This window comes from Lissotriton helveticus, chromosome 3_1 (assembly GCF_964261635.1).
Source record: "Lissotriton helveticus chromosome 3_1, aLisHel1.1, whole genome shotgun sequence".
Taxonomy (NCBI): domain Eukaryota; kingdom Metazoa; phylum Chordata; class Amphibia; order Caudata; family Salamandridae; genus Lissotriton; species Lissotriton helveticus.
Window position 1 is genome coordinate 1887089531 of NC_136061.1, and position 18668 is coordinate 1887108198.

The 18668-nt window shown below is 41.9% G+C and overlaps 1 protein-coding gene across 2 annotated transcripts in view; it reads right to left on the bottom strand.

Moving 5' to 3' along the window:
• LOC144823936 (sperm-specific sodium:proton exchanger-like) overlaps positions 1-18668 on the bottom strand; it is an 8804346-nt gene that overhangs the window by 2577174 nt on the left and 6208504 nt on the right. The gene's annotated exons all lie outside the window — the stretch shown is intronic.

Sequence of the window (18668 nt, forward strand, 5' to 3'; positions counted from 1 at the left end):
TGAGTAGGACTTGGGTCTGACCTACTCACCTACTCACCTTTACAGACCTATTAGTTATAAACACATGCTCACACTACTTCCACGCCTGTAGTACAGCGGCCACGGCACATGACTTCACAGCATAAGACACACAATTTTGACTCACCCTTTAATCCCCAAGTCCTGCATCAGCTCACCTTAGCAGCACCAGACTCTAAGCAATACCTAACTTACTTTTTGTAGACTAGCACTTTCAGACCGGTAGGTATGAGTAGTTCATTTCGCAACCCCTGTATAGCACACCCTAACACCCCAAAGAGGTTACAGTGCTCCTACCCTCCTTTTTCCTACTTTTTTCGCCCATTTTTCCCCTTTCTCGCTTCAACAGAATCACAAAATGGCGGCCAACTCTTCCTAGTTCCATGAGACTCTAGACAATACATCACATATTTTCCGTCCCCACGACATTCACACCAGTACTGGTCAGTAGTTCATCCTAGTAGATATAAACACATGCTGACACTACTTCCACAAATATAGCGCAGTGGCAACGGCACATCACTTCACAGCATAAGACAAACAGTTTGCGCTCACGCTTTAATCCTTAAGTCCCGCACCATCTCACCTTACCAACAACAGACTCTAGGTAATACCTCACTACAATTCCGTAACCCACCACTTTCACACCGGTAGGGGTGAATACTTCGCATTGCACCTCCTCACACCCTAAACACCCCACAAAGGTTACAGTGCTCCTACCCTCCCTATTTCCCACTTTTTTCACAGATTTTTCCCCTTACTCACTTCAATGCAGTCACAAAATGGCAGCCAACACTTCCTAGTTGCAACCGATCCCACCGCTCACAGCCAATAAGCAGCAAGCTCATGCTCGTAACGCCTCAGCCAATCAGATGGCAGAATTCCCAAATATCGATATCTGTAAATTTTGATATTTCTTAAAAACTACTGAACAGATGTACACCAAATAAACAAATGTGTGCTTTCTAGACCGAGACCCTTCTCCCTGCCAAATGTGGGGTAATTCCGTTAATTCGTTTGATCTGTAGCCTTGCCTAAAGTTTCCTATGGAAATTAACATGGAAAACTGAGACTAATGGCTACGGTGCTTCCCGCTAGTGCGTAGTTGCGGTGTAGCCCCTCCCTCTCCTTCGGATGGCGGCGGGGTCTCAGGTGTGTTGAGACGCTGAGCCAGGATGCTGTAGGCGGCTTTTCTCTCGCCGCTGAAAACTTTTGCTGTTCGGCGCCGCTTCTCCGCGAAATTGAGTTAATTTGAGTGGAGAACTGCGGAGAACTGAGGAGTCTCGTTTTTGTGATGTCTTCATTCCTTAAACTGAGGCAGTAAGGCTGGAAGTCTGCCTTTCTTGAATAACTCTGCTGGCCTTTCGTTTTTGTGATGGTTCAAATACTTAATCACTACTATAAAACACATAACACAGTTTGTTCATTTCTAACTCACCTTTGTAGTTGTTATCCAGATTTCAAATGTCACAGAGGCATACAATTCTTTCTTTGTCACATAGTACATGAAAAGCTCTGACTTCATCAAGCATGAAACCAGGAATGGCACAATTTCTCTGTTGCTCCACACATAAATACATGTAAAGAACAAATCAGAATACTTCATTCCTTCAATGACATTCCAAAACTTATCTCCATTGGTTAATTTTGAATTTTCCATACGAAAAGCTACTTAATATTCCGCGCCACATACAGGTCACAAGTTCAACCTATTTTATCACCACACTTTCTGGAACATTCTACGACACCTGCAGGTTAAAAGTCCATCAATTGTTTTTGTAACCTAAAGATATACTTTTGCAACATTTTATCGAACATATAGTGGCACGTGCAGGTTAAAAGTTCACAATAGGGGTCAGTAGTTCATCAGCTTTATCCCCAACTCCAGCAGCACCTCAGCTTACCCCCCCCAAACCATCAGACCCATAGGAGTCAGTGCTTTCCACTTTCCAAATATCAAATTCATTTCATACACACAAATATACCTTTGCACTCTCTATATAACACCCCCTAAGCACCATACACAATTTACAATGTTCGAAACAAAAGTTCCTAAGAGTAGCTATAACTACATGCTGACACTACTTGAACAGATGTGGCACACCGGCCAGAGCACATAACTTCACAGCATATGACACACAGTTTGGAATCACGTTTTCATTCCCGAGTCCAACAGCAGCTCAGCTTACCAGCATTAACTTTACACACTACCTCAAATATTTTTTGTACCCCGGGACTTTCAGACCAGTACAGGTCAGTAGATCGTCTATTCAATCAATCAATCAATCACTTGTAAAGCGCACTACTTACCCGTGAGGGTCTCAAGGCCTAGAGGGGAGGGGGGGTGTTGCTCCTGCTTGAAGAGCCAGGTCTTGAGGAGTTTTCTGAAGGTGAGTAGGACTTGGGTCTGACCTACTCACCTACTCACCTTTACAGACCTATTAGTTATAAACACATGCTCACACTACTTCCACGCCTGTAGTACAGCGGCCACGGCACATGACTTCACAGCATAAGACACACAATTTTGACTCACCCTTTAATCCCCAAGTCCTGCATCAGCTCACCTTAGCAGCACCAGACTCTAAGCAATACCTAACTTACTTTTTGTAGACTAGCACTTTCAGACCGGTAGGTATGAGTAGTTCATTTCGCAACCCCTGTATAGCACACCCTAACACCCCAAAGAGTTTACAGTGCTCCTACCCTCCTTTTTCCTACTTTTTTCGCCCTTTTTTCCCCTTTCTCGCTTCAACAGAATCACAAAATGGCGGCCAACTCTTCCTAGTTCCATGAGACTCTAGACAATACATCACATATTTTCCGTACCCACGACATTCACACCAGTACTGGTCAGTAGTTCATCCTAGTAGATATAAACACATGCTGACACTACTTCCACAAATATAGCGCAGTGGCAAAGGCACATCACTTCACAGCATAAGACAAACAGTTTGCGCTCACGCTTTAATCCTTAAGTCCCGCACCATCTCACCTTACCAACAACAGACTCTAGGTAATACCTCACTACAATTCCGTAACCCACCACTTTCACACCGGTAGGGGTGAATACTTCGCATTGCACCTCCTCACACCCTAAACACCCCACAAAGGTTACAGTGCTCCTACCCTCCCTATTTCCCACTTTTTTCACAGATTTTTCCCCTTACTCACTTCAATGCAATCACAAAATGGCAGCCAACACTTCCTAGTTGCAACCGATCCCACCGCTCACAGCCAATAAGCAGCAAGCTCATGCTCGTAACGCCTCAGCCAATCAGATGGCAGAATTCCCAAATATCGATATCTGTAAATTTTGATATTTCTTAAAAACTACTGAACAGATGTACACCAAATAAACAAATGTGTGCTTTCTAGACCGAGACCCTTCTCCCTGCCAAATGTGGGGTAATTCCGTTAATTCGTTTGATCTGTAGCCTTGCCTAAAGTTTCCTATGGAAATTAACATGGAAAACTGAGACTAATGGCTACGGTGCTTCCCGCTAGTGCGTAGTTGCGGTGTAGCCCCTCCCTCTCCTTCGGATGGCGGCGGGGTCTCAGGTGTGTTGAGACGCTGAGCCAGGATGCTGTAGGCGGCTTTTCTCTCGCCGCTGAAAACTTTTGCTGTTCGGCGCTGCTTCTCCGCGAAATTGAGTTAATTTGAGTGGAGAACTGCGGAGAACTGAGGAGTCTCGTTTTTGTGATGTCTTCATTCCTTAAACTGAGGCAGTAAGGCTGGAAGTCTGCCTTTCTTGAATAACTCTGCTGGCCTTTCGTTTTTGTGATGGTTCAAATACTTAATCACTACTATAAAACACATAACACAGTTTGTTCATTTCTAACTCACCTTTGTAGTTGTTATCCAGATTTCAAATGTCACAGAGGCATACAATTCTTTCTTTGTCACATAGTACATGAAAAGCTCTGACTTCATCAAGCATGAAACCAGGAATGGCACAATTTCTCTGTTGCTCCACACATAAATACATGTAAAGAACAAATCAGAATACTTCATTCCTTCAATGACATTCCAAAACTTATCTCCATTGGTTAATTTTGAATTTTCCATACGAAAAGCTACTTAATATTCCGCGCCACATACAGGTCACAAGTTCAACCTATTTTATCACCACACTTTCTGGAACATTCTACGACACCTGCAGGTTAAAAGTCCATCAATTGTTTTTGTAACCTAAAGATATACTTTTGCAACATTTTATCGAACATATAGTGGCACGTGCAGGTTAAAAGTTCACAATAGGGGTCAGTAGTTCATCAGCTTTATCCCCAACTCCAGCAGCGCCTCAGCTTACCCCCCCCAAAACCATCAGACCCATAGGAGTCAGTGCTTTCCACTTTCCAAATATCAAATTCATTTCATACACACAAATATACCTTTGCACTCTCTATATAACACCCCCTAAGCACCATACACAATTTACAATGTTCGAAACAAAAGTTCCTAAGAGTAGCTATAACTACATGCTGACACTACTTGAACAGATGTGGCACACCGGCCAGAGCACATAACTTCACAGCATATGACACACAGTTTGGAATCACGTTTTCATTCCCGAGTCCAACAGCAGCTCAGCTTACCAGCATTAACTTTACACACTACCTCAAATATTTTTTGTACCCCGGGACTTTCAGACCAGTACAGGTCAGTAGATCGTCTATTCAATCAATCAATCAATCACTTGTAAAGCGCACTACTTACCCGTGAGGGTCTCAAGGCGCAGAGGGGAGGGGGGGTGTTGCTCCTGCTTGAAGAGCCAGGTCTTGAGGAGTTTTCTGAAGGTGAGTAGGACTTGGGTCTGACCTACTCACCTACTCACCTTTACAGACCTATTAGTTATAAACACATGCTCACACTACTTCCACGCCTGTAGTACAGCGGCCACGGCACATGACTTCACAGCATAAGACACACAATTTTGACTCACCCTTTAATCCCCAAGTCCTGCATCAGCTCACCTTAGCAGCACCAGACTCTAAGCAATACCTAACTTACTTTTTGTAGACTAGCACTTTCAGACCGGTAGGTATGAGTAGTTCATTTCGCAACCCCTGTATAGCACACCCTAACACCCCAAAGAGGTTACAGTGCTCCTACCCTCCTTTTTCCTACTTTTTTCGCCCTTTTTTCCCCTTTCTCGCTTCAACAGAATCACAAAATGGCGGCCAACTCTTCCTAGTTCCATGAGACTCTAGACAATACATCACATATTTTCCGTACCCACGACATTCACACCAGTACTGGTCAGTAGTTCATCCTAGTAGATATAAACACATGCTGACACTACTTCCACAAATATAGCGCAGTGGCAACGGCACATCACTTCACAGCATAAGACAAACAGTTTGCGCTCACGCTTTAATCCTTAAGTCCCGCACCATCTCACCTTACCAACAACAGACTCTAGGTAATACCTCACTACAATTCCGTAACCCACCACTTTCACACCGGTAGGGGTGAATACTTCGCATTGCACCTCCTCACACCCTAAACACCCCACAAAGGTTACAGTGCTCCTACCCTCCCTATTTCCCACTTTTTTCACAGATTTTTCCCCTTACTCACTTCAATGCAATCACAAAATGGCAGCCAACACTTCCTAGTTGCAACCGATCCCACCGCTCACAGCCAATAAGCAGCAAGCTCATGCTCGTAACGCCTCAGCCAATCAGATGGCAGAATTCCCAAATATCGATATCTGTAAATTTTGATATTTCTTAAAAACTACTGAACAGATGTACACCAAATAAACAAATGTGTGCTTTCTAGACCGAGACCCTTCTCCCTGCCAAATGTGGGGTAATTCCGTTAATTCGTTTGATCTGTAGCCTTGCCTAAAGTTTCCTATGGAAATTAACATGGAAAACTGAGACTAATGGCTACGGTGCTTCCCGCTAGTGCGTAGTTGCGGTGTAGCCCCTCCCTCTCCTTCGGATGGCGGCGGGGTCTCAGGTGTGTTGAGACGCTGAGCCAGGATGCTGTAGGCGGCTTTTCTCTCGCCGCTGAAAACTTTTGCTGTTCGGCGCTGCTTCTCCGCGAAATTGAGTTAATTTGAGTGGAGAACTGCGGAGAACTGAGGAGTCTCGTTTTTGTGATGTCTTCATTCCTTAAACTGAGGCAGTAAGGCTGGAAGTCTGCCTTTCTTGAATAACTCTGCTGGCCTTTCGTTTTTGTGATGGTTCAAATACTTAATCACTACTATAAAACACATAACACAGTTTGTTCATTTCTAACTCACCTTTGTAGTTGTTATCCAGATTTCAAATGTCACAGAGGCATACAATTCTTTCTTTGTCACATAGTACATGAAAAGCTCTGACTTCATCAAGCATGAAACCAGGAATGGCACAATTTCTCTGTTGCTCCACACATAAATACATGTAAAGAACAAATCAGAATACTTCATTCCTTCAATGACATTCCAAAACTTATCTCCATTGGTTAATTTTGAATTTTCCATACGAAAAGCTACTTAATATTCCGCGCCACATACAGGTCACAAGTTCAACCTATTTTATCACCACACTTTCTGGAACATTCTACGACACCTGCAGGTTAAAAGTCCATCAATTGTTTTTGTAACCTAAAGATATACTTTTGCAACATTTTATCGAATATATAGTGGCACGTGCAGGTTAAAAGTTCACAATAGGGGTCAGTAGTTCATCAGCTTTATCCCCAACTCCAGCAGCACCTCAGCTTACCCCCCCCAAAACCATCAGACCCATAGGAGTCAGTGCTTTCCACTTTCCAAATATCAAATTCATTTCATACACACAAATATACCTTTGCACTCTCTATATAACACCCCCTAAGCACCATACACAATTTACAATGTTCGAAACAAAAGTTCCTAAGAGTAGCTATAACTACATGCTGACACTACTTGAACAGATGTGGCACACCGGCCAGAGCACATAACTTCACAGCATATGACACACAGTTTGGAATCACGTTTTCATTCCCGAGTCCAACAGCAGCTCAGCTTACCAGCATTAACTTTACACACTACCTCAAATATTTTTTGTACCCCGGGACTTTCAGACCAGTACAGGTCAGTAGATCGTCTATTCAATCAATCAATCAATCACTTGTAAAGCGCACTACTTACCCGTGAGGGTCTCAAGGCGCAGAGGGGAGGGGGGGTGTTGCTCCTGCTTGAAGAGCCAGGTCTTGAGGAGTTTTCTGAAGGTGAGTAGGACTTGGGTCTGACCTACTCACCTACTCACCTTTACAGACCTATTAGTTATAAACACATGCTCACACTACTTCCACGCCTGTAGTACAGCGGCCACGGCACATGACTTCACAGCATAAGACACACAATTTTGACTCACCCTTTAATCCCCAAGTCCTGCATCAGCTCACCTTAGCAGCACCAGACTCTAAGCAATACCTAACTTACTTTTTGTAGACTAGCACTTTCAGACCGGTAGGTATGAGTAGTTCATTTCGCAACCCCTGTATAGCACACCCTAACACCCCAAAGAGGTTACAGTGCTCCTACCCTCCTTTTTCCTACTTTTTTCGCCCTTTTTTCCCCTTTCTCGCTTCAACAGAATCACAAAATGGCGGCCAACTCTTCCTAGTTCCATGAGACTCTAGACAATACATCACATATTTTCCGTACCCACGACATTCACACCAGTACTGGTCAGTAGTTCATCCTAGTAGATATAAACACATGCTGACACTACTTCCACAAATATAGCGCAGTGGCAACGGCACATCACTTCACAGCATAAGACAAACAGTTTGCGCTCACGCTTTAATCCTTAAGTCCCGCACCATCTCACCTTACCAACAACAGACTCTAGGTAATACCTCACTACAATTCCGTAACCCACCACTTTCACACCGGTAGGGGTGAATACTTCGCATTGCACCTCCTCACACCCTAAACACCCCACAAAGGTTACAGTGCTCCTACCCTCCCTATTTCCCACTTTTTTCACAGATTTTTCCCCTTACTCACTTCAATGCAATCACAAAATGGCAGCCAACACTTCCTAGTTGCAACCGATCCCACCGCTCACAGCCAATAAGCAGCAAGCTCATGCTCGTAACGCCTCAGCCAATCAGATGGCAGAATTCCCAAATATCGATATCTGTAAATTTTGATATTTCTTAAAAACTACTGAACAGATGTACACCAAATAAACAAATGTGTGCTTTCTAGACCGAGACCCTTCTCCCTGCCAAATGTGGGGTAATTCCGTTAATTCGTTTGATCTGTAGCCTTGCCTAAAGTTTCCTATGAAAATTAACATGGAAAACTGAGACTAATGGCTACGGTGCTTCCCGCTAGTGCGTAGTTGCGGTGTAGCCCCTCCCTCTCCTTCGGATGGCGGCGGGGTCTCAGGTGTGTTGAGACGCTGAGCCAGGATGCTGTAGGCGGCTTTTCTCTCGCCGCTGAAAACTTTTGCTGTTCGGCGCTGCTTCTCCGCGAAATTGAGTTAATTTGAGTGGAGAACTGCGGAGAACTGAGGAGTCTCGTTTTTGTGATGTCTTCATTCCTTAAACTGAGGCAGTAAGGCTGGAAGTCTGCCTTTCTTGAATAACTCTGCTGGCCTTTCGTTTTTGTGATGGTTCAAATACTTAATCACTACTATAAAACACAAAACACAGTTTGTTCATTTCTAACTCACCTTTGTAGTTGTTATCCAGATTTCAAATGTCACAGAGGCATACAATTCTTTCTTTGTCACATAGTACATGAAAAGCTCTGACTTCATCAAGCATGAAACCAGGAATGGCACAATTTCTCTGTTGCTCCACACATAAATACATGTAAAGAACAAATCAGAATACTTCATTCCTTCAATGACATTCCAAAACTTATCTCCATTGGTTAATTTTGAATTTTCCATACGAAAAGCTACTTAATATTCCGCGCCACATACAGGTCACACGTTCAACCTATTTTATCACCACACTTTCTGGAACATTCTACGACACCTGCAGGTTAAAAGTCCATCAATTGTTTTTGTAACCTAAAGATATACTTTTGCAACATTTTATCGAACATATAGTGGCACGTGCAGGTTAAAAGTTCACAATAGGGGTCAGTAGTTCATCAGCTTTATCCCCAACTCCAGCAGCACCTCAGCTTACCCCCCCCAAAACCATCAGACCCATAGGAGTCAGTGCTTTCCACTTTCCAAATATCAAATTCATTTCATACACACAAATATACCTTTGCACTCTCTATATAACACCCCCTAAGCACCATACACAATTTACAATGTTCGAAACAAAAGTTCCTAAGAGTAGCTATAACTACATGCTGACACTACTTGAACAGATGTGGCACACCGGCCAGAGCACATAACTTCACAGCATATGACACACAGTTTGGAATCACGTTTTCATTCCCGAGTCCAACAGCAGCTCAGCTTACCAGCATTAACTTTACACACTACCTCAAATATTTTTTGTACCCCGGGACTTTCAGACCAGTACAGGTCAGTAGATCGTCTATTCAATCAATCAATCAATCACTTGTAAAGCGCACTACTTACCCGTGAGGGTCTCAAGGCGCAGAGGGGAGGGGGGGTGTTGCTCCTGCTTGAAGAGCCAGGTCTTGAGGAGTTTTCTGAAGGTGAGTAGGACTTGGGTCTGACCTACTCACCTACTCACCTTTACAGACCTATTAGTTATATACACATGCTCACACTACTTCCACGCCTGTAGTACAGCGGCCACGGCACATGACTTCACAGCATAAGACACACAATTTTGACTCACCCTTTAATCCCCAAGTCCTGCATCAGCTCACCTTAGCAGCACCAGACTCTAAGCAATACCTAACTTACTTTTTGTAGACTAGCACTTTCAGACCGGTAGGTATGAGTAGTTCATTTCGCAACCCCTGTATAGCACACCCTAACACCCCAAAGAGGTTACAGTGCTCCTACCCTCCTTTTTCCTACTTTTTTCGCCCTTTTTTCCCCTTTCTCGCTTCAACAGAATCACAAAATGGCGGCCAACTCTTCCTAGTTCCATGAGACTCTAGACAATACATCACATATTTTCCGTACCCACGACATTCACACCAGTACTGGTCAGTAGTTCATCCTAGTAGATATAAACACATGCTGACACTACTTCCACAAATATAGCGCAGTGGCAACGGCACATCACTTCACAGATAAGACAAACAGTTTGCGCTCACGCTTTAATCCTTAAGTCCCGCACCATCTCACCTTACCAACAACAGACTCTAGGTAATACCTCACTACAATTCCGTAACCCACCACTTTCACACCGGTAGGGGTGAATACTTCGCATTGCACCTCCTCACACCCTAAACACCCCACAAAGGTTACAGTGCTCCTACCCTCCCTATTTCCCACTTTTTTCACAGATTTTTCCCCTTACTCACTTCAATGCAATCACAAAATGGCAGCCAACACTTCCTAGTTGCAACCGATCCCACCGCTCACAGCCAATAAGCAGCAAGCTCATGCTCGTAACGCCTCAGCCAATCAGATGGCAGAATTCCCAAATATCGATATCTGTAAATTTTGATATTTCTTAAAAACTACTGAACAGATGTACACCAAATAAACAAATGTGTGCTTTCTAGACAGAGACCCTTCTCCCTGCCAAATGTGGGGTAATTCCGTTAATTCGTTTGATCTGTAGCCTTGCCTAAAGTTTCCTATGGAAATTAACATGGAAAACTGAGACTAATGGCTACGGTGCTTCCCGCTAGTGCGTAGTTGCGGTGTAGCCCCTCCCTCTCCTTCGGATGGCGGCGGGGTCTCAGGTGTGTTGAGACGCTGAGCCAGGATGCTGTAGGCGGCTTTTCTCTCGCCGCTGAAAACTTTTGCTGTTCGGCGCTGCTTCTCCGCGAAATTGAGTTAATTTGAGTGGAGAACTGCGGAGAACTGAGGAGTCTCGTTTTTGTGATGTCTTCATTCCTTAAACTGAGGCCGTAAGGCTGGAAGTCTGCCTTTCTTGAATAACTCTGCTGGCCTTTCGTTTTTGTGATGGTTCGTTGATTGGCTGAAGGTAGTAAGGCTGGAAGTCTGCTTTCTTTTCCTTCTCTCTGCCTAATCTGCTGGTTTCTCTATTCGGCTGCCTCTGCTCCCAGTGAACGCTCGGACAGTGTGATGTATGCGGTCCTGGGTTTTCACTGGCCTGGGGGCTCTGGCGGCTTCATCTTCACTGGACTCTCTCATTTGGCCTGATGCTTCAAGCAGAACGTAAAGGAAAATTTCTGATTCATTTTCTGAGGATTTTTTAATATGAGACATTAACGTGAGTACACTGCGGGTGGCTGCCAGCAACTGATGATGTTTTTTCTGTAAGCAGAGTGGGGCAAGTACTATTAAGCTTAATATACTGCTCCTTTTGAATTGAATAGGCAAGCGCCAGGTATTGGACCAGGTATTGGACCTGCAAAGCGGAAAAGTTTAAAGGAGGAAATAGAAAGGTTTCTTTCTGCTACATTATAGATCCTCGCAATCAAAAAGGGGAAAAAAAAAAAATAAAAGGTGAAGAAGGTGCTACTCGCGACAGCCTTAGGAGGAATAGGAAGAAATTACGATGAAGAAGCAACACAAGCTGCTGGCCGCAGCGGCAAAAGCGGATGCCTTAATTGCCGCAACAAATAGAACGCGCTCTGCAAAAGCAAAACTAAATCAGTCTAAAGGGAGCAATAACTTACAGCCTGTGGAGTCCTTTTTTAGTTCACAAAGCTCTGGGATTGAGGACTCACCTTTGAAAACTAAAAGAATGATGGTATCTACAGAAGCCGCTCTTAGAGATCAGGATTCTCCATCAGGGGATTCGGATGCCCGGGTGGGTCAGGAGGCAAAAAATGCTAAAGATTTTCCTCTTTTTGTGAAAAAGACGGTTCCTCTCATTTTTTCCACTAGTAATATAAGAAAGGATGCTCCTCTGCAGGATACTGTGCAAGCGACTTTGGGGGGCATTGGGGGTGCAACATCAGAACACTTGCTAGCGGGGATTACCTCGCTTCAAGGGTCGGCTTCTTCGCTACTGATTAAGATGCCAGACCCAGTTCTTGATGTCTTAAATCCAACCCCTTCTAATGGAGTAAAGATGGCTGCTGCAATTGCAACCCCTCTTCTTATGTCTCCCCCCTCCTCTTGTCAAGCTGGGTCTGACGCTATACAACTTCAATCTAAAGAGACTACAGTGATTGAGGCCCTGGCCCGAGTTCAGGATCAAATAGATACATCGGATCAACAGTCGTTAAAAGAACATTTAACGCTTACAACTGATTTAGGCCCGCAAATCTCTCTGACTAACTGCTCTAATCTACTCACTGCTGAGACTAATTCACAGGAAAAAGAACTTCAAGATAAGCTCGCGGAACCGGTCCTTATAATCCAGGAAGAGAGGGAGATCTCATGTCATATGGATATTAAAACAATGTTAAATATGATCTGAAAGAGATCAGAGACATGAAGAAAACACAGTTATTAGAGATTCAGTGGATCCAGCAACGTTTGGGAAAGATCGAGGAGGTCATTTCAGGTTTGCCGGGCCGTCTTCTTGAGGATGAGTCAAGGATTTCCACTTTGGAAAACCAAATGATAGGTGTTCTCCAGTAAGTGAAAGCAGAGACATAGGAAAAATTCATCATGGAAACAAAGATTGAGGAACTTGAGAATTGTTCCAGACGTTTGAACCTTCGGATAGTTGGTGTTCCGGAAAGGCTTCAAGGGGCCGACACTGTCAAATGGGTGGAAGCATTTATAAAGAGGGCTGTGCGACCGGATTTTGCAGGGGATCTAACATTAACCAGAACACATCTGGTTCCTGCTCCTCTTTCTCCAAAAGAGAAATGTCCTCGCCAACTTTGCAGATTATCATGTAAAAGAAAAGTTTTGTCCTCTGCAATTCAGGCAAGGCAATTAGAAATTGAAAGTGGAGGGAGATGCAGAATTTGTACTGACATGTCAGTAATGGCTGCTAAGAGGCGAAGGAGTTTGTTAGGTTATTATATTTTTTTAAGACTCAAGGGGCACAAGCTTCGATTGCACAACAGTCCAAACTTAAAGTGCCTCTACATGGTAAATTTCACATATTCACTCATTTAGAAGATGCACAGGAGCTACTTACGACAATTTCTGCTGGAAAATAATGGACTAGTTGGTTTCTTTATTCTTCTCTCTCTGTCTTATCTAAGAAAATCTTCTTTTTTCATGTTGAGTTGAATTGCAGCCCTTAAGTTGAATAGAATCTTCCTTATAGAAAGATTTAAAAAGTTTTTCTTTCTGGGGGCTTTTTCTAGGCTTTGTTTTTCTTTCTTCTTTTTCAATGAGGGGGAGGGAGGTCACTTTGAGGTGCAATATCAGGGCACCTGTATGTATTGGAGGGGTGGAGCATGTGGACAGTGGGAGTATCCACATTTCCTATGGGGTGGAGGGTTTTTCTGGCTGAGGGTGGGTGGGTATTACGGGGGTCTGAAAAAAAAATTAGCAGTTGCTATACGGAATTTGTGAGATGGTTGAGGAACTTATTGAAAAAAGAATTGCAGTATGTGGAGCTTCTTGGAAATCATTTGTCCACCTTTTTTTCATAAATGAGTAATTGTCAAATCCTTTCTGTGAATGTAAATGGCATTTTGAACAGACGTAAATACGGGGGATTGACTAGGTGGTTAGTTACTTTAAAGCCTCAAATTCTTTTTTTACAGGAAACCCATCTGAAATCAAATACCCCAAAATGTTATATTCCAGGAATGTTTTCAAGGTTTTTTTCGCTTCAGCGGGGGTTGCAATGCGGGGGGTGGCGATTTATTTTTCTCGTGAGCTCGACTGGGTGTTTCTCCGGGAAGAAAGAGATCCTCAAAGGAGGTGGATTTGGGTACAAGTGTCATTAAATAACCATATTCTGAATTTTGTTAATTATTACGGTCCAATATTTGATGATGTATCCACATTACGTTTGTTACATAATTTGTTATTAGGGGTCACGGGCCAAATTGTTTCGGGCGGCGATTTTAATTATATTCAGGATTTGAAGTTAGATACTTCCAATAGAGGGAAAAAACAATTGAAACCTAAAACAAAGACACTCTTTGATGCATTGATAGATGATTTCCGGCTAATTGATGTTTGGCGATTTTTAAATCGAACTGATCAGAAACATACTTGTTTTTCACGCCAACATCAAACTGCATCTCGCATAGATTATTTACCGCTATCACGATCCTTGCGTTTCAGTGATGCCGATATTGGTCCTAATGCCTTTTCTGATCACTCTTATGTGAAAGTATGTATAGAACTGGGTCTTGGCAGAAGGGTCAGGTCCAAGTGGCAGATGGACCGGCTCCTTCTGCGGGGCCTAGTGTGGATCAACGAATTTAGAGACTGGATAAAAGAATGCTTCTCCATTAATGAAGGGACCGCCGATATGTTTTCAGTCTGGGGGGTTTTAAGGCGGCAGCTCGTGGGAGGATGATTTCCACATCTGCCAAGAAAATAAAGGAACGCCTTGATCAGATGTCACAACTTCAGCAGTCATTAACTAATGCTGCTAATCCGGCGGGATCCATAAATCAAACTATGCTGGAACAGGCTAGGTAGGCTTTACGAGAATTCTTTGTTTTGGAAGAAATAAATAGCTCCCAGACTTATTTACAGAAGATGTACGAAGGAGCAAAATGGTGGGTAAGATGCTTACTTTGTCAACTCGGGCTCGACAAGAATCCGCTTAGATCGTTGAAATAATAGATCATCAATCAAATACAGTGGTTACTGACAGAGCGGAAATTTCTCGAATACTTTTTAATCATTTTCAACATATTTATACCACTAATTATTTGGTTGATAAAGAGTTGATCGAGGGCTATTTTGACTCACTTCATGTCCCCAAATTATCAAATAATCTGGCAACAATGCTGCAAATGAAAATAACTGTAGGTGAGATAGAGGCAGTAATAAAATCTTTGGCAGGTGCTAAAGCTTGTGGTGATGATGGATTTCCAAGTGAATTGTATAAGTGTTTTATGAAGGAGCTAACCCCTTTTCTGGTTAAATAATTTGATTACATTTAAATGGGCGGAGCAGTAGCTCCTGAATTTAAAAAAGCAATAGTTGTTAGTTTCGTGAAAAAAGGCAAACCATCCAATAATTTGAATTCTTATCGTCCAATCAGTTTACTGAATACTGATTATAACATTTTTATGAAAATTTGGGCTTTACGTCTGACTCCCGCAGCTAAGGAAGCAATTGATGAGGATCAAACTGGGTTTATTGCGGGCCGAATTATGTCAGCTAATACTCGGTTTTTTACTCAAGCTCTGGATTTTTTTGTATAATGATGGTGGACGCAGAAAAAGCCTTTGATTTAGTTAATTGGGATTCGTTATTTTTCACACTTTTTAGGTTTGAGTTTCCATCATCTGTAATAACTATGATTAACAATATTTAATCAGGGGGCACAGGCACAGATTATAATTAATGGGGAGCAAGCAGGCCTAATAAAGATAAATTGGGGAACTAGGCAAGGCTGCCCCTTATCACCTCTTTTGTTTACCCTTTTAATTGAACCCCTTGCGATTAAAATACGCATAAATAGCAATATTAGAGCCCCTGCTGAAAGGGATGGAAAAACTAAAACTTTTTTGCAGATGATTCCATTTTATATTTAGATCCTGCAAAATTAAATATACAGTCTACTTTGAGCAAATAGGGGGTTATAAAATAAATCCTTCTAAAACAGAAATTTTAATGTTAAATTCTGGGTTGGGTTGTCTTCCAGATGAATTAAAACACCAGGCAATGAAAACTGAGCCCATCAGATATTTGGAGATATATGTTACAGCTTATTTAAGAATAATTATGATATCATAAGTATCAAGATTCAAAATCGCCTGAATAAATGGTCCAATCTTTCCCTGTCATTGATAGGACGAGTGGCACTAATTAAGATGTCTATTTTACCGCTTTTGATTTTGTTGTGTACAAATATCCCGGTTAAAGTTAATGTTAATTTTTTTAAACAAATTGATGCTATGTTTAGAACTTTTTTGTGAAATAAAAGATTGCTAGAGTGAGGCTCCCGATTTTGCAAATAGATACTAAGCTGGGTGGGCTTGCACTCCCGAAATTTTGATTATATTATAAAACAGCATCCTTTGACTATATAGCATGTCTGTTGTCTAAACCTTACCAGATGGATAATTTTTTCATCAGCAAAATTATCCAGGAAGTCGGATCTCAACTCCCGGACTTTTTAAAGACTGTGAAATTTCCCCAAAAACTCGTTATAAGGCATTGGTAGAATTTTCATATCGTTTACCTATGGTTTTTAACCTGTTCCATGCTCATGACAAGGTCAGCTCGTCATGCAGTACACTGGAGCTGTGCTTATGACGAGCTGACCTTGTCATGAACAATGGTAAATATCGATTTGGAGCACAGGACGGGAAAAGCCTTAGCAGCCAAGGTGTTAAGCAAAAAGATTTCTCTGTTTTTTTTGTGCGTTAAAATTAACCGAGTGCCGTGACTTAGGATTAAATATCCACTCTGCTCATTTGAAAAAAATGGAAAAACTCCGGTTTAGGGGTTTTGAGTCAACTAGCCATCAATGGCAGGGTGATTACTTGGCAGGAAGCTCAAGCTAGATGCATGGGCCGAATAAAATTTCTTTTTTGAATGTCTTCAAATTATTAACTTTTTAAAAAAGTATAATTTTATTTCTAGCATCCCTCCTGGTAAAATTGCTTCCGCATTATAGGTTGCAAGATTAACTGGAGTGGGTAATTGGTACAGTTTACTAAACCAGTAGAATGAATCTCCTTTGATACTAAAGATGTGGAAAAATTTGAGGTGCATACACAATGTGTTTTTTCGTATCAGGATTGGCAAAAGATCTCGGGCCTCATTTATTAGAAATAAGGCATCACTGCATGAAAGCAGCGATGCGTCACTTCTCAGTGCGCACTCCTTGCAACATACCTGATGCGTCATATTTACTGTATGACGCATCATGTCGCAAGGAGTTACAGATACGTCAGTATTTCTGACGTATCTGTATGGCGCAAAAGTGAAGCATTGCTGTAGCGTGTCACAAAAGTGACGCAACTCCAGCAATATGTCCTTTCATGTGGGGCAAAACTGGAGATCAATGACAATACCTACGTTTTGGAAATGGATGAACAAAATGCAACGTACAAAGTGTTTTGAAGAGGCTTATGCTAAGTAGGTGGGGGCAACAAAGAAATGTTCAAGGGTCTGGGGTCTGGGATCACTTTTGCTAATTGATTAATTTTTGTTTATCTTACGTGTTTAATTAAGACGGGATGTGCTTTCAAAGTAAAATATTTTGTTTCTCTTTGTTTTTCATATAATCTGCAAATACTAGATGTTTCCTGATGGTACTCCTCTATAAAAAAAGAAAAAAAGAAAAAAGAAATTAACATGGAAAAAACACGTTATGGGACCCCTCCTTTTTTCTTGGCCCTCCCTTGACAAATCACCCCCAACTTCCAACATGGGAGCTGATATCAACAAAGAAATAGTTTTGAAAATTATACCAAGTTATTGGGAATAGAATGTTCCCATTTTCCTATGGTAACTAGGTCCTAACTATAACTACTTGCTGGCGACCGTCAGCAGGTAGTTATAGTTAGGACGTAGTTTCCATAGGAAGAGCATTTTTTTGGTTTTGCTTATAACTTTGGCGTTGATTGATGAATCTTTATGACAATTTTAAAACAAATTCCTTGTTCATAGCAGCTCCTATATTGAACGTGTGGGGGTGATTCGTCAAGGGGGAGCCAAGAAAACAGGGGGGGTTCCAAAACATTTTTTCTCAGGATGAGTAGTCTAGATTGATGTTCCCTTATTTGACCTTTATGGGTAACTAGATGTGGGTAGTCTTAGTTCTAAAATTCTCAGGTGATAACACCATTATTGTTAGCTAGTCTGTATAAATAAACTGACAGTCCTTATAAGAGATAATGTTGCATAGTTTGGATCATGAAAAGTAGAATGCAGGAAAGACGCCCATGAGATCCTTAGCAAACATTTTTGAAGAAAATATTGTTTTATAGGAGTTTGTTTGTCACAACATGTCCTGCTGAAGAAATGTATGTACCCACTATGTTGAAGTTTTTACTTCTTTATGTAAAAGAATCCCTGTTAAATTAGCAGTTTTCGATTTTCCTGCTGTACCTATAACATAAGAGCATGGTCCTAAGCGTACAATGTAGGTGTTTTTTTTAAGAGAAATCATTTTAGAAGTGTCTGCAGTTCTGTACAAGTAATGTAAAGTCTATGAGTAAAAATGTAGAACATTTCCTTTTTCCTTGAGGGTCTTCATATTAGTAATATAGGAATACACCAATATAAGGATTTGAAGTATGTCTGTATTGTTTGTCTCTTTTCCTCAGAATTTAGTAAATCAACACAGACTTCATTAGCTGCTTCAAATAAAGTAATAGGTCCAGGTTTTTTTACTCTCAGATAGATGAAGTTGTTCTTGGATGCCTTGCTAATATATGGAAAGTCCCAAGAATAGGAAGTATTCTGAGACTATCCTCTCTGTTGATAGATTATTTCTATGCCTTGTCTAAAGACCTTTTTGTCTGTCCACCAATAGATATTTGCTGCTTTACAACCATTGCCAGACATGAGATCCAGCC